General features: G+C 51.9%; 4 long non-coding RNA genes across 6 annotated transcripts; all 4 read right to left on the bottom strand.

Annotated features, from left to right (window-relative positions):
- Positions 1 to 809: 809 nt before the first annotated feature.
- LOC138113420 (uncharacterized) lies at positions 810 to 2,333 on the bottom strand. 2 transcript variants are annotated; one of them, XR_011152158.1, is made up of 5 exons: positions 2,281 to 2,333; positions 2,106 to 2,191; positions 1,918 to 2,024; positions 933 to 995; positions 810 to 854 (listed from the first exon to the last, which is right to left on the bottom strand). It is a non-coding gene; the product is annotated as an uncharacterized lncRNA (long non-coding RNA). The 2 variants fall into 2 exon arrangements; XR_011152157.1 differs by lacking the exons at positions 810 to 854; positions 933 to 995 and having other exon boundaries at positions 1,897 to 2,024.
- A 1,638-nt stretch (positions 2,334 to 3,971) lies between these two features.
- On the bottom strand, positions 3,972 to 5,373 carry LOC138112954 (uncharacterized). 2 transcript variants are annotated; one of them, XR_011151937.1, is made up of 4 exons: positions 5,321 to 5,373; positions 5,146 to 5,231; positions 4,958 to 5,064; positions 3,972 to 4,035 (listed from the first exon to the last, which is right to left on the bottom strand). It is a non-coding gene; the product is annotated as an uncharacterized lncRNA (long non-coding RNA). The 2 variants fall into 2 exon arrangements; XR_011151936.1 differs by lacking the exon at positions 3,972 to 4,035 and having other exon boundaries at positions 4,937 to 5,064.
- A 963-nt stretch (positions 5,374 to 6,336) lies between these two features.
- On the bottom strand, positions 6,337 to 6,765 carry LOC138113277 (uncharacterized). Its single transcript, XR_011152085.1, has 3 exons — positions 6,674 to 6,765; positions 6,470 to 6,549; positions 6,337 to 6,391 (listed from the first exon to the last, which is right to left on the bottom strand). It is a non-coding gene; the product is annotated as an uncharacterized lncRNA (long non-coding RNA).
- A 246-nt stretch (positions 6,766 to 7,011) lies between these two features.
- Positions 7,012 to 8,413, bottom strand: LOC138113057 (uncharacterized). The gene is made up of 4 exons (XR_011151990.1): positions 8,361 to 8,413; positions 8,186 to 8,271; positions 7,998 to 8,104; positions 7,012 to 7,075 (listed from the first exon to the last, which is right to left on the bottom strand). It is a non-coding gene; the product is annotated as an uncharacterized lncRNA (long non-coding RNA).
- Between the last annotated feature and the right edge of the window lie 5,993 nt (positions 8,414 to 14,406).

The following is a 14,406-nucleotide window of genomic DNA, read 5'->3' as shown; positions in this document are numbered from 1 at the left end:
AAAAGACATGGCATGCACTATAGACAAGTGACACAACACGCACTGCGATTGCTCTGCCCTGCGCACCTCAGCATTGTCATCAAATGTGAGACTTTCACTTTATGCGGGCTAAGGCACCCCTTCTTGGGTTTCCCCATCTCCAAAGCTGACGCAAAAATCCCTCCCGGCGAAGCCCGAGTCGATGCTCCGCTTTCATCCCCTTGACTTATCTCTCAGACGTCCTGAGACGTGAATCCACCTGGGACGCAAAAGAAGACCGCCTCACCATCCTGGAAGCTCCTACCATCGCCGGGCTTTTGTTTTTTAGACGGCTACAATAACAAAAGCCAAACATCGGTACAGGAACTTCGTGGCACATTGGCCAAGCCCCCAACAGTTCCACTACTCACCGTCTCCTAAGAAGGCCGGGGAACTCGGACCACACGCTTTGGCCACGCCCCGGGGCCGATACCGTCACCGCAGGGTATACCTGAGTTAAGAGGAGAGGAGGTGATGCGGGACTGGTGAAACTTGAGCGGACCCTCGCTCCCCCACCCTCCCTCCCCGACTTGCCGCAACTCCTCGGCCGTCGCCAAAGGCTACCGGGACGGTACCTTCACATGGAAAAGGTAAAGGCTTCATCGCAGAGTCCCATGATGCTTGCGGAGGACGCACGAGGGCAGCAACACAGGTCCGTCAGCCAGTCGGCGAGGAGTTCGGTGTAATACAAGGGGACTACCTGAAACACACAAATGACAATGGATGCTTAGAGCTGTACCAGAACTTGGCACCCAAGGCATAACAAGTGGTTCTTTCCACCAGTGACTTCTTACCTCATTCACTTGACCTTGACTGCTAAGATGTGGCTTTACCTCCTAAGAACAAAGACAAAGAACAATCCTGTAACACAGCCACCATTTATGTTTGCCCTGCAAAGACAAACAGTGACCGACCTTCAGGTGGGAACCCCCTCACACGGTATGGGGCGCTCTGCCGCAGATTTAATCCGTCTGCATCTGCAAGAAAGTGATGACAAAGGTCAAAGAGCTGCATTAGAACTTCACAGCTCCAGCCATCCTGTATCAGTCTAGGAATACCATCTTGAGGCCAAACTACAACCTACCCCACAAATTCCACAGCCCCAGGCCTTGTCCTATTACACCCATACTCCACAGTATGCATCAGGGAAGAGCAGCTCTGGGCCAAACCCACTCAGGCACCCGTGACACAGAAGATGACAAACAAGGGGACACAACAAGGAGAGAAAACTCTAGGCTAGATGATCACAAGGACCGAGCAAATGAGGAATGAGATGACCACGGCGAGACCGACGGTGAGCCAACGAGGCTGCAAGAACCCTGGCAGAGGAGGATGATAACAGAAGGGCTTATTCCAAGAACCGCAAAGATGGATGCCCGAGAATGGGACGGGTGGAATCCTCCAGCTATCTTCACATTCTTACAAGCCTTCATCCTCTTTAATGGATCATTGCAGGGCACAGCTGACAATGCAGCTCAGAACAAGACCTGAAAAGACACCCGACTCAACCTCGCTGAAGAGAGACGTGATCCTGATGCACCTCCAAGCTCACAAGTCAAAGGATCAATGGTATCGGCACCACACTGAGGAACACCAAGAACAGAGACGCTAAGAATAATGCCCAGCGTTTGCGATAAGCATCTCAAAGGGCTAAGGCAAAAGACCTGTGACACGAGATGCACAAAAGACAGAGAACGCACAATAGACAGGTGACATGTACCAGGCCTGCTCTGCCCTGCGCACCTCGGCACTGTGATCAAAAGCAAGACTTAAGCTTTATGGGGCCTAAGGGGCCCCTTCTTGGGTATCCCCACCTCCAAATCTGACTCAAAAATACCTCCTGGTGAGTGCCAACTCGGCACCCTGCTTTCACCCCTACTGTGGGTCACAGGTCTCAACTTATCTCTTGGATGTCTGGGGATGTCAATCTGCCTCGGGTGCAAAAGAAGGCCGCATCACCATGCGGGAAGCTCGTGCCTTCACCGGGCTGGTTCTCTCTTAGTCAGCTACAATAAAGAAAACCAGACAAACATCAGTGCATGAACTTAGTGGCACCTCAGCCAAAACCTGTCAATTCTGCCACTCACCGTCTCCTAAAAAGGCTGGCCTCCTCAGGCCGCACGCTTTGGCCACGCTCTGAGGCCGACGCCATCGTCATCGTCACAGAGTATACCTGGGTTAAGAGGAGACGAGGTGATGCGGCATTGCCGAAACTTGAGTGGGCCCTCGCTCCTCCCTCCCTCTGCAACTCACTGCAACTACCTGGCCGTTGCCGAAGGCAATCTGGACGGCACGTTCAAATGGAAAAGGTAAAGGCGTCGTCACAGAGTCCTGTAATACTTCCGGAGGGCTAACGACAGCGGCGAGCCAGGTCCATCAGCCAGTTGGCAAGGAGTTTCACCATAATACATGGGGACTGCCTAAAGCACACAAATGACAATGGATGCTTAAAGCTTAGAGTGACAGAACTTGGCATCGAAACAGTAACAACCAGTTCAGTACACAGGTCACCACTTACCTCACTAACTCGACTTTGACTGCTGAGATCTGGCATTACCTCCTAAAAACAAAGACAAAGAACGATGCTGTAACACAGCCACCAGTTACACTTGCCCCACAAACAAACGGTGACCGACCTTCCTGCAGGAAACCCCCTCACCCGGTATGGGGCGCCCTGCCACGGATTTAATCCGTCTGCATCTGCAAGAAAGTGATGACAAAAGTCAAAGGGCTGCATGAGAACTTCACAGCTCCAGCCATCTTCTGACAATCTAGAAATATCATCTAGAGGACAAACTGCACCCTACATTACAAATTTCAAGTCCCCAAACCTTGTTCTATTACACCGATATGCCAGGGTATGCAGCAGGGCAGAGCAGCTCTGGGCCAAACCCATGCAGGCACCCATGACAGAGGAGAGGACAAACGAGAGAATACAACAAGGAGAGAGAACTCAGGGTGGAAAACATGACTGCAAGCACATCAAAGGGCTAAGGCAAAAGACCTGTGACACAGGACACCCAAAAGACACGGCATGCACTATAGACAAGTGACACAACATGCACTGCGATTGCTCTGCCCTGCGCACCTCAGCATTGTCATCAAATGTGAGACTTTCACTTTATGCGGGCTAAGGCGCCCCTTCTTGGGTTTCCCCATCTCCAAAGCTGACGCAAAAATCCCTCCCGGCGAGGCCCGACTCGATACTCCGATTTCATCCCCTTGACTTATCTCTCAGACGTCCTGAGACGTGAATCCACCTGGGACGCAAAAGAAGACCGCCTCACCATCCTGGAAGCTCCTACCATCGCCGGGCTTTTGTCTTTTAGACGGCTATAATAAAGAAAACCAAATATCAGTACAGGAACTTCGTGGCACATTGGCCAAGCCCCCAACAGTTCCACTACTCACCGTCTCCTAAGAAGGCCGGGGAACTCGGACCACACGCTTTGGCCACGCCCCGAGGCCGATACCGTCACCGCAGGGTATACCTGAGTTAAGAGGAGAGGAGGTGATGCGGGACTGGTGAAACTTGAGCGGACCCTCGCTCCCCCACCCTCCCTCCCCGACTTGCCGCAACTCCTCGGCCGTCGCCAAAGGCTACCGGGACGGTACCTTCACATGGAAAAGGTAAAGGCTTCATCGCAGAGTCCCATGATGCTTGCGGAGGACTCACGAGGGCAGCAACACAGGTCCGTCAGCCAGTCGGCGAGGAGTTCGGTGTAATACAAGGGGACTACCTGAAACACACAAATGACAATGGATGCTTAGAGCTGTACCAGAACTTGGCACCCAAGGCATAACAAGTGGTTCTTTCCACCAGTGACTTCTTACCTCATTCACTTGACCTTGACTGCTAAGATCTGGCTTTACCTCCTAAGAACAAAGACAAAGAACAATCCTGTAACACAGCCACCATTTATGTTTGCCCTGCAAAGACAAACAGTGACCGACCTTCAGGTGGGAACCCCCTCACACGGTATGGGGCGCTCTGCCGCAGATTTAATCCGTCTGCATCTGCAAGAAAGTGATGACAAAGGTCAAAGAGCTGCATTAGAACTTGACAGCTCCAGCCATCCTGTATCAGTCTAGGAATACCATCTTGAGGCCAAACTACAACCTACACCACAAATTCCACATCCCCAGGCCTTGTCCTATTACACCCATACTCCACAGTATGCATCAGGGAAGAGCAGCTCTGGGCCAAACCCACTCAGGCACCCGTGACACAGAAGATGACAAACAAGGGGACACAACAAGGAGAGAAAACTCTAGGCTAGATGATCACAAGGACCGAGCAAATGAGGAATGAGATGACCACGGCGAGACCGACGGTGAGCCAACGAGGCTGCAAGAACCCTGGCAGAGGAGGATGATAACAGAAGGGCTTATTCCAAGAACCGCAAAGATGGATGCCCGAGAATGGGACGGGTGGAATCCTCCAGCTATCTTCACATTCTTACAAGCCTTCATCCTCTTTAATGGATCATTGCAGGGCACAGCTGACAATGCAGCTCAGAACAAGACCTGAAAAGACACCCGACTCAACCTCGCTGAAGAGAGACGTGATCCTGATGCACCTCCAAGCTCACGAGTCAAAGGATCAATGGTATCGGCACCACACTGAGGAACACCAAGAACAGAGACGCTAAGAATAATGCCCAGCGTTTGCGATAAGCATCTCAAAGGGCTAAGGCAAAAGACCTGTGACACGAGATGCACAAAAGACAGAGAACGCACAATAGACAGGTGACATGTACCAGGCCTGCTCTGCCCTGCGCACCTCGGCACTGTGATCAAAAGCAAGACTTAAGCTTTATGGGGCCTAAGGGGCCCCTTCTTGGGTATCCCCACCTCCAAATCTGACTCAAAAATACCTCCTGGTGAGTGCCAACTCGGCACCCTGCTTTCACCCCTACTGTGGGTCACAGGTCTCAACTTATCTCTTGGATGTCTGGGGATGTCAATCTGCCTCGGGTGCAAAAGAAGGCCGCATCACCATGCGGGAAGCTCGTGCCTTCACCGGGCTGGTTCTCTCTTAGTCAGCTACAATAAAGAAAACCAGACAAACATCAGTGCATGATCTTAGTGGCACCTCAGCCAAAACCTGTCAATTCTGCCACTCACCGTCTCCTAAAAAGGCTGGCCTCCTCAGGCCGCACGCTTTGGCCACGCTCTGAGGCCGACGCCATCGTCATCGTCACAGAGTATACCTGGGTTAAGAGGAGACGAGGTGATGCGACATTGCCGAAACTTGAGTGGGCCCTCGCTCCTCCCTCCCTCTGCAACTCACTGCAACTACCTGGCCGTTGCCGAAGGCAATCTGGACGGCACGTTCAAATGGAAAAGGTAAAGGCGTCGTCACAGAGTCCTGTAATACTTCCGGAGGGCTAACGACAGCGGCGAGCCAGGTCCATCAGCCAGTTGGCAAGGAATTTCACCATAATACATGGGGACTGCCTAAAGCACACAAATGACAATGGATGCTTAAAGCTTAGAGTGACAGAACTTGGCATCAAAACAATAACCACCGGTTCAGTACACAGGTCACCACTTACCTCACTAACTCAACTTTGACTGCTGAGATCTGGCATTACCTCCTAAAAACAAAGACAAAGAACGATGCTGTAACACAGCCACCAGTTACACTTGCCCCACAAACAAACGGTGACCGACCTTCCTGCAGGAAACCCCCTCACCCGGTATGGGGCGCCCTGGCACGGATTTAATCCGTCTGCATCTGCAAGAAAGTGATGACAAAAGTCAAAGGGCTGCATGAGAACTTCACAGCTCCAGCCATCTTCTGACAATCTAGAAATATCATCTAGAGGACAAACTGCACCCTACATTACAAATTTCAAGTCCCCAAGCCTTGTTCTATTACACCGATATGCCAGGGTATGCAGCAGGGCAGAGCAGCTCTGGGCCAAACCCATGCAGGCACCCATGAAAGAGGAGATGACAAACGAGAGGATACAACAAGGAGAGAGAACTCAGGGTGGAAAGCATGACTGCAAGCACATCAAAGGGCTAAGGCAAAAGACCTGTGACACAGGACACCCAAAAGACACGGCATGCACTATAGACAAGTGACACAACATGCACTGCGATTGCTCTGCCCTGCGCACCTCAGCATTGTCATCAAATGTGAGACTTTCACTTTATGCGGGCTAAGGCGCCCCTTCTTGGGTTTCCCCATCTCCAAAGCTGACGCAAAAATCCCTCCCGGCGAGGCCCGACTCGATACTCCGATTTCATCCCCTTGACTTATCTCTCAGACGTCCTGAGACGTGAATCCACCTGGGACGCAAAAGAAGACCGCCTCACCATCCTGGAAGCTCCTACCATCGCCGGGCTTTTGTCTTTTAGACGGCTACAATAAAGAAAACCAAATATCAGTACAGGAACTTCGTGGCACATTGGCCAAGCCCCCAACAGTTCCACTACTCACCGTCTCCTAAGAAGGCCGGGGAACTCGGACCACACGCTTTGGCCACGCCCCGGGGCCGATACCGTCACCGCAGGGTATACCTGAGTTAAGAGGAGAGGAGGTGATGCGGGACTGGTGAAACTTGAGCGGACCCTCGCTCCCCCACCCTCCCTCCCCGACTTGCCGCAACTCCTCGGCCGTCGCCAAAGGCTACCGGGACGGTACCTTCACATGGAAAAGGTAAAGGCTTCATCGCAGAGTCCCATGATTCTTGCGGAGGACTCACGAGGGCAGCAACACAGGTCCGTCAGCCAGTCGGCGAGGAGTTCGGTGTAATACAAGGGGACTACCTGAAACACACAAATGACAATGGATGCTTAGAGCTGTACCAGAACTTGGCACCCAAGGCATAACAAGTGGTTCTTTCCACCAGTGACTTCTTACCTCATTCACTTGACCTTGACTGCTAAGATCTGGCTTTACCTCCTAAGAACAAAGACAAAGAACAATCCTGTAACACAGCCACCATTTATGTTTGCCCTGCAAAGACAAACAGTGACCGACCTTCAGGTGGGAACCCCCTCACACGGTATGGGGCGCTCTGCCGCAGATTTAATCCGTCTGCATCTGCAAGAAAGTGATGACAAAGGTCAAAGAGCTGCATTAGAACTTGACAGCTCCAGCCATCCTGTATCAGTCTAGGAATACCATCTTGAGGCCAAACTACAACCTACACCACAAATTCCACATCCCCAGGCCTTGTCCTATTACACCCATACTCCACAGTATGCATCAGGGAAGAGCAGCTCTGGGCCAAACCCACTCAGGCACCCGTGACACAGAAGATGACAAACAAGGGGACACAACAAGGAGAGAAAACTCTAGGCTAGATGATCACAAGGACCGAGCAAATGAGGAATGAGATGACCACGGCGAGACCGACGGTGAGCCAACGAGGCTGCAAGAACCCTGGCAGAGGAGGATGATAACAGAAGGGCTTATTCCAAGAACCGCAAAGATGGATGCCCGACAATGGGACGGGTGGAATCCTCCAGCTATCTTCACATTCTTACAAGCCTTCATCCTCTTTAATGGATCATTGCAGGGCACAGCTGACAATGCAGCTCAGAACAAGACCTGAAAAGACACCCGACTCAACCTCGCTGAAGAGAGACGTGATCCTGATGCACCTCCAAGCTCACGAGTCAAAGGATCAATGGTATCGGCACCACACTAAGGAACACCAAGAACAGAGACGCTAAGAATAATGCCCAGCGTTTGCGATAAGCATCTCAAAGGGCTAAGGCAAAAGACCTGTGACACGAGATGCACAAAAGACAGAGAACGCACAATAGACAGGTGACATGTACCAGGCCTGCTCTGCCCTGCGCACCTCGGCACTGTGATCAAAAGCAAGACTTAAGCTTTATGGGGCCTAAGGGGCCCCTTCTTGGGTATCCCCACCTCCAAATCTGACTCAAAAATACCTCCTGGTGAGTGCCAACTCGGCACCCTGCTTTCACCCCTACCGTGGGTCACAGGTCTCAACTTATCTCTTGGATGTCTGGGGATGTCAATCTGCCTCGGGTGCAAAAGAAGGCCGCATCACCATGCGGGAAGCTCGTGCCTTCACCGGGCTGGTTCTCTCTTAGTCAGCTACAATAAAGAAAACCAGACAAACATCAGTGCATGATCTTAGTGGCACCTCAGCCAAAACCTGTCAATTCTGCCACTCACCGTCTCCTAAAAAGGCTGGCCTCCTCAGGCCGCACGCTTTGGCCACGCTCTGAGGCCGACGCCATCGTCATCGTCACAGAGTATACCTGGGTTAAGAGGAGACGAGGTGATGCGACATTGCCGAAACTTGAGTGGGCCCTCGCTCCTCCCTCCCTCTGCAACTCACTGCAACTACCTGGCCGTTGCCGAAGGCAATCTGGACGGCACGTTCAAATGGAAAAGGTAAAGGCGTCGTCACAGAGTCCTGTAATACTTCCGGAGGGCTAACGACAGCGGCGAGCCAGGTCCATCAGCCAGTTGGCAAGGAATTTCACCATAATACATGGGGACTGCCTAAAGCACACAAATGACAATGGATGCTTAAAGCTTAGAGTGACAGAACTTGGCATCAAAACAATAACCACCGGTTCAGTACACAGGTCACCACTTACCTCACTAACTCAACTTTGACTGCTGAGATCTGGCATTACCTCCTAAAAACAAAGACAAAGAACGATGCTGTAACACAGCCACCAGTTACACTTGCCCCACAAACAAACGGTGACTGACCTTCCTGCAGGAAACCCCCTCACCTGGTATGGGGCGCTCTGCCACGGATTTAATCTGCCTGCATCTGCAAGAAAGTGATGACAAAAGTCAAAGGGCTGCATGAGAACTTCACAGCTCCAGCCATCTTCTGACAATCTAGAAATATCATCTAGAGGACAAACTGCACCCTACATTACAAATTTCAAGTCCCCAAGCCTTGTTCTATTACACCGATATGCCAGGGTATGCAGCAGGGCAGAGCAGCTCTGGGCCAAACCCATGCAGGCACCCATGAAAGAGGAGATGACAAACGAGAGGATACAACAAGGAGAGAGAACTCAGGGTGGAAAGCATGACTGCAAGCACATCAAAGGGCTAAGGCAAAAGACCTGTGACACAGGACACCCAAAAGACACGGCATGCACTATAGACAAGTGACACAACATGCACTGCGATTGCTCTGCCCTGCGCACCTCAGCATTGTCATCAAATGTGAGACTTTCACTTTATGCGGGCTAAGGCGCCCCTTCTTGGGTTTCCCCATCTCCAAAGCTGACGCAAAAATCCCTCCCGGCGAGGCCCGACTCGATACTCCGATTTCATCCCCTTGACTTATCTCTCAGACGTCCTGAGACGTGAATCCACCTGGGACGCAAAAGAAGACCGCCTCACCATCCTGGAAGCTCCTACCATCGCCGGGCTTTTGTCTTTTAGACGGCTACAATAAAGAAAACCAAATATCAGTACAGGAACTTCGTGGCACATTGGCCAAGCCCCCAACAGTTCCACTACTCACCGTCTCCTAAGAAGGCCGGGGAACTCGGACCACACGCTTTGGCCACGCCCCGGGGCCGATACCGTCACCGCAGGGTATACCTGAGTTAAGAGGAGAGGAGGTGATGCGGGACTGGTGAAACTTGAGCGGACCCTCGCTCCCCCACCCTCCCTCCCCGACTTGCCGCAACTCCTCGGCCGTCGCCAAAGGCTACCGGGACGGTACCTTCACATGGAAAAGGTAAAGGCTTCATCGCAGAGTCCCATGATACTTGCGGAGGACTCACGAGGGCAGCAACACAGGTCCGTCAGCCAGTCGGCGAGGAGTTCGGTGTAATACAAGGGGACTACCTGAAACACACAAATGACAATGGATGCTTAGAGCTGTACCAGAACTTGGCACCCAAGGCATAACAAGTGGTTCTTTCCACCAGTGACTTCTTACCTCATTCACTTGACCTTGACTGCTAAGATCTGGCTTTACCTCCTAAGAACAAAGACAAAGAACAATCCTGTAACACAGCCACCATTTATGTTTGCCCTGCAAAGACAAACAGTGACCGACCTTCAGGTGGGAACCCCCTCACACGGTATGGGGCGCTCTGCCGCAGATTTAATCCGTCTGCATCTGCAAGAAAGTGATGACAAAGGTCAAAGAGCTGCATTAGAACTTCACAGCTCCAGCCATCCTGTATCAGTCTAGGAATACCATCTTGAGGCCAAACTACAACCTACACCACAAATTCCACATCCCCAGGCCTTGTCCTATTACACCCATACTCCACAGTATGCATCAGGGAAGAGCAGCTCTGGGCCAAACCCACTCAGGCACCCGTGACACAGAAGATGACAAACAAGGGGACACAACAAGGAGAGAAAACTCTAGGCTAGATGATCACAAGGACCGAGCAAATGAGGAATGAGATGACCACGGCGAGACCGACGGTGAGCCAACGAGGCTGCAAGAACCCTGGCAGAGGAGGATGATAACAGAAGGGCTTATTCCAAGAACCGCAAAGATGGATGCCCGAGAATGGGACGGGTGGAATCCTCCAGCTATCTTCACATTCTTACAAGCCTTCATCCTCTTTAATGGATCATTGCAGGGCACAGCTGACAATGCAGCTCAGAACAAGACCTGAAAAGACACCCGACTCAACCTCGCTGAAGAGAGACGTGATCCTGATGCACCTCCAAGCTCACGAGTCAAAGGATCAATGGTATCGGCACCACACTGAGGAACACCAAGAACAGAGACGCTAAGAATAATGCCCAGCGTTTGCGATAAGCATCTCAAAGGGCTAAGGCAAAAGACCTGTGACACGAGATGCACAAAAGACAGAGAACGCACAATAGACAGGTGACATGTACCAGGCCTGCTCTGCCCTGCGCACCTCGGCACTGTGATCAAAAGCAAGACTTAAGCTTTATGGGGCCTAAGGGGCCCCTTCTTGGGTATCCCCACCTCCAAATCTGACTCAAAAATACCTCCTGGTGAGTGCCAACTCGGCACCCCGCTTTCACCCCTACTGTGGGTCACAGGTCTCAACTTATCTCTTGGATGTCTGGGGATGTCAATCTGCCTCGGGTGCAAAAGAAGGCCGCATCACCATGCGGGAAGCTCGTGCCTTCACCGGGCTGGTTCTCTCTTAGTCAGCTACAATAAAGAAAACCAGACAAACATCAGTGCATGAACTTAGTGGCACCTCAGCCAAAACCTGTCAATTCTGCCACTCACCGTCTCCTAAAAAGGCTGGCCTCCTCAGGCCGCACGCTTTGGCCACACTCTGAGGCCAACGCCATCGTCATCGTCACAGAGTATACCTGGGTTAAGAGGAGACGAGGTGATGCGGCATTGCCGAAACTTGAGTGGGCCCTCGCTCCTCCCTCCCTCCGCAACTCACTGCAACTACTCGGCCGTTGCCGAAGGCAACCTGGACGGCACGTTCAAATGGAAAAGGTAAAAGCTTCGTCACAGAGTCCTGTAATACTTCTGGCGGGCTAACAACAGCGGCGAGCCAGGTCCATCAGCCAGTTGGCAAGGAGTTTCACCATAATACATGGGGACTGCCTAAAGCACACAAATGACAATGGATGCTTAAAGCTTAGAGTGACAGAACTTGGCATCGAAACAATAACAACCAGTTCAGTACACCGGTCACCACTTACCTCACTAACTCGACTTTGACTGCTGAGATCTGGCTTTACCTCCTAAAAACAAAGACAAAGAACGATGCTGTAACACAGCCACCAGTTACACTTGCCCCGCAAACAAACGGTGACTGACCTTCCTGCAGGAAACCCCCTCACCCGGTATGGGGCGCTCTGCTACGGATTTAATCTGTCTGCATCTGCAAGAAAGTGATGACAAAAGTCAAAGGGCTGCATGAGAACTTCACAGCTCCAGCCATCTTGGGACAATCTAGGAATATCATCTAGAGGCCAGACTACACCATACATTACAGATTTAAAGGCCTTGGGCCTTGTTCTATTACACCTATATGCCAGAGTATGCAGCAGGGCAGAGAAGCTCTGGGCCATTCCATGCAGGCACCCGTGACACAGGAAACGACAAAAGAGGGGATGCAATGAGGAGAGAGAACTCAGGGTGGAAAGCATGACTGCAAGCACATCAAAGGGCTAAGGCAAAAGACCTGTGACACAAGATGCCCAAAAGACACGGCATGCACAATAGACAAGTGACGCAACATGCACTGCGATTGCTCTGCCCTGCGCACCTCAGCATTGCGATCAAATGTGAGGCTTTCCCATTAAGCGGGCTAAGGGGCCCCTTCTTGGACATCCCCATCTCCAAAGCTGACTCAAAACTCCCTCCCAGCAAGCCCCGGCCCGACACCCCGCTTTCATTCCCTCCGTGGGTCATATCCCTCAACTTATCTCTCGGACATCTGGGGATGTGAATCTTCCTGGGGCGCAAAAGAAGGCGGCCTCTCGCCGGCCCAGAAGCTCCTGCCATTGCCAGGCTGTTGTCTCTCAGTCAGCTACAATAAAGACAACCAAACATCAGTATATGAGCTTAGTGGCATGTCAGCCAAAACCCAACAATTCCACTACTCACCGTCCACTAAGAGAGCCCGGGTCCTCAGGCCGCACGCTCTGGCCGCGCTCCAAGGCCGACGCCATCATCGCAGGGTATGCCTGGGTTGAGTGGAGACGACGTTATGCAGCATTGCTGAAACTTGAGTGGACCCTTGTTCCTCCTCCCTCCCCGACATGCTGCAACTCCTCGGCCGTTGCTGAAGGCTACCCAGACAGTACCTTCGCATGGAAAAGGTAAAGGCTTCATCGCAGAGTCCCATGATACTCGCAGAGGACTCACGAGGGCAGCGAGCCAGGTCCATCAGCCAGTCGGTGAGGGGTTTCAGTGTAATACAAGGGGACCGCCTGAAACACACAAATGACAGTGGATGCTTAGAGCTGTACCAGAACTTGGCACCCAAGGAATACCAAGTGGTTCTTTCCACCAGTGACTTCTTACCTCATTCACTAGACCTTGACTACTAAGATCTGGCTTTACCTCCTAAGAACAAAGACAAAGAACAATGCTGTAACAAAGCCACCAGTTACACTTGCTGAGGAAACACAAACAGTGACTGACCTTCCTGGGGGAACCCCCTCACCCGGTATAGGGCGCTCTGGCACGGATTTAATCCGTCTGCATCTGCAAGAAAGTGATGACAAAAGTCAAAGGGCTGCATGAGAACTTCACAGCTCCAGCCATCTTCTGACAATCTAGAAATATCATCTAGAAGACAAACTGCACCCTACATTACAAATTTCAAGTCCCCAAGCCTTGTTCTATTACACCGATATGCCAGGGTATGCAGCAGGGCAGAGCAGCTCGGGGCCAAACCCATGCAGGCACCCATGACAGAGGAGATGACAAACGAGAGGATACAACAAGGAGAGAGAACTCAGGGTGGAAAGCATGACTGCAAGCACATCAAAGGGTTAAGGCAAAAGACCTGTGACACAAGATGCCCAAAAGACACGGCATGCACAATAGACAAGTGACGCAACATGCACTGCGATTGCTCTGCCCTGCGCACCTCAGCATTGCGATCAAATGTGAGGCTTTCCCATTATGCGGGCTAAGGGGCCCCTTCTTGGACATCCCCATCTCCAAAGCTGACTCAAAACTCCCTCCCAGCAAGCCCCGGCCTGACACCCCGCTTTCATTCCCTCCGTGGGTCATATCCCTCAACTTATCTCTCGGACATCTGGGGATGTGAATCTTCCTGGGATGCAAAAGAAGGCGGCCTCTCGCCGGCCCAGAAGCTCCTGCCATTGCCAGGCTGTTGTCTCTCAGTCAGCTACAATAAAGACAAACATCAGTATATGAGCTTAGTGGCATGTCAGCCAAAACCCAACAATTCCACTACTCACCGTCCACTAAGAGAGCCCGGGTCCTCAGGCCGCACGCTCTGGCCGCGCTCTAAGGCCGACGCCATCATCGCAGGGTATACCTGGGTTGAGTGGAGACGAGGTTATGCAGCATTGCTGAAACTTGAGTGGACCCTTGTTCCTCCTCCCTCCCCGACATGCTGCAACTCCTCGGCCGTTGCTGAAGGCTACCCAGACGGTACCGTCGCATGGAAAAGGTAAAGGCTTCATCGCAGAGTCCCATGATACTTGCAGAGGACTCACGAGGGCAGCGAGCCAGGTCCATCAGCCAGTCGGTGAGTGGTTTCAGTGTAATACAAGGGGACCGCCTGAAACACACAAATGACAGTGGATGCTTAGAGCTGTACCAGAACTTGGCACCCAAGGAATACCAAGTGGTTCTTTCCACCAGTGACTTCTTACCTCATTCACTTGACCTTGACTGCCGAGATCTGGCTTTACCTCCTAAGAACAAAGACAAAGAACAATGCTGTAACAAAGCCACCAGTTACACT

Source organism: Aphelocoma coerulescens, chromosome 7 (assembly GCF_041296385.1).
Source record: "Aphelocoma coerulescens isolate FSJ_1873_10779 chromosome 7, UR_Acoe_1.0, whole genome shotgun sequence".
NCBI lineage: Eukaryota > Metazoa > Chordata > Aves > Passeriformes > Corvidae > Aphelocoma > Aphelocoma coerulescens.
The sequence above is the reverse complement of the archived record's forward strand: the minus strand, read 5'-3'. Positions and strand labels throughout refer to the sequence as shown.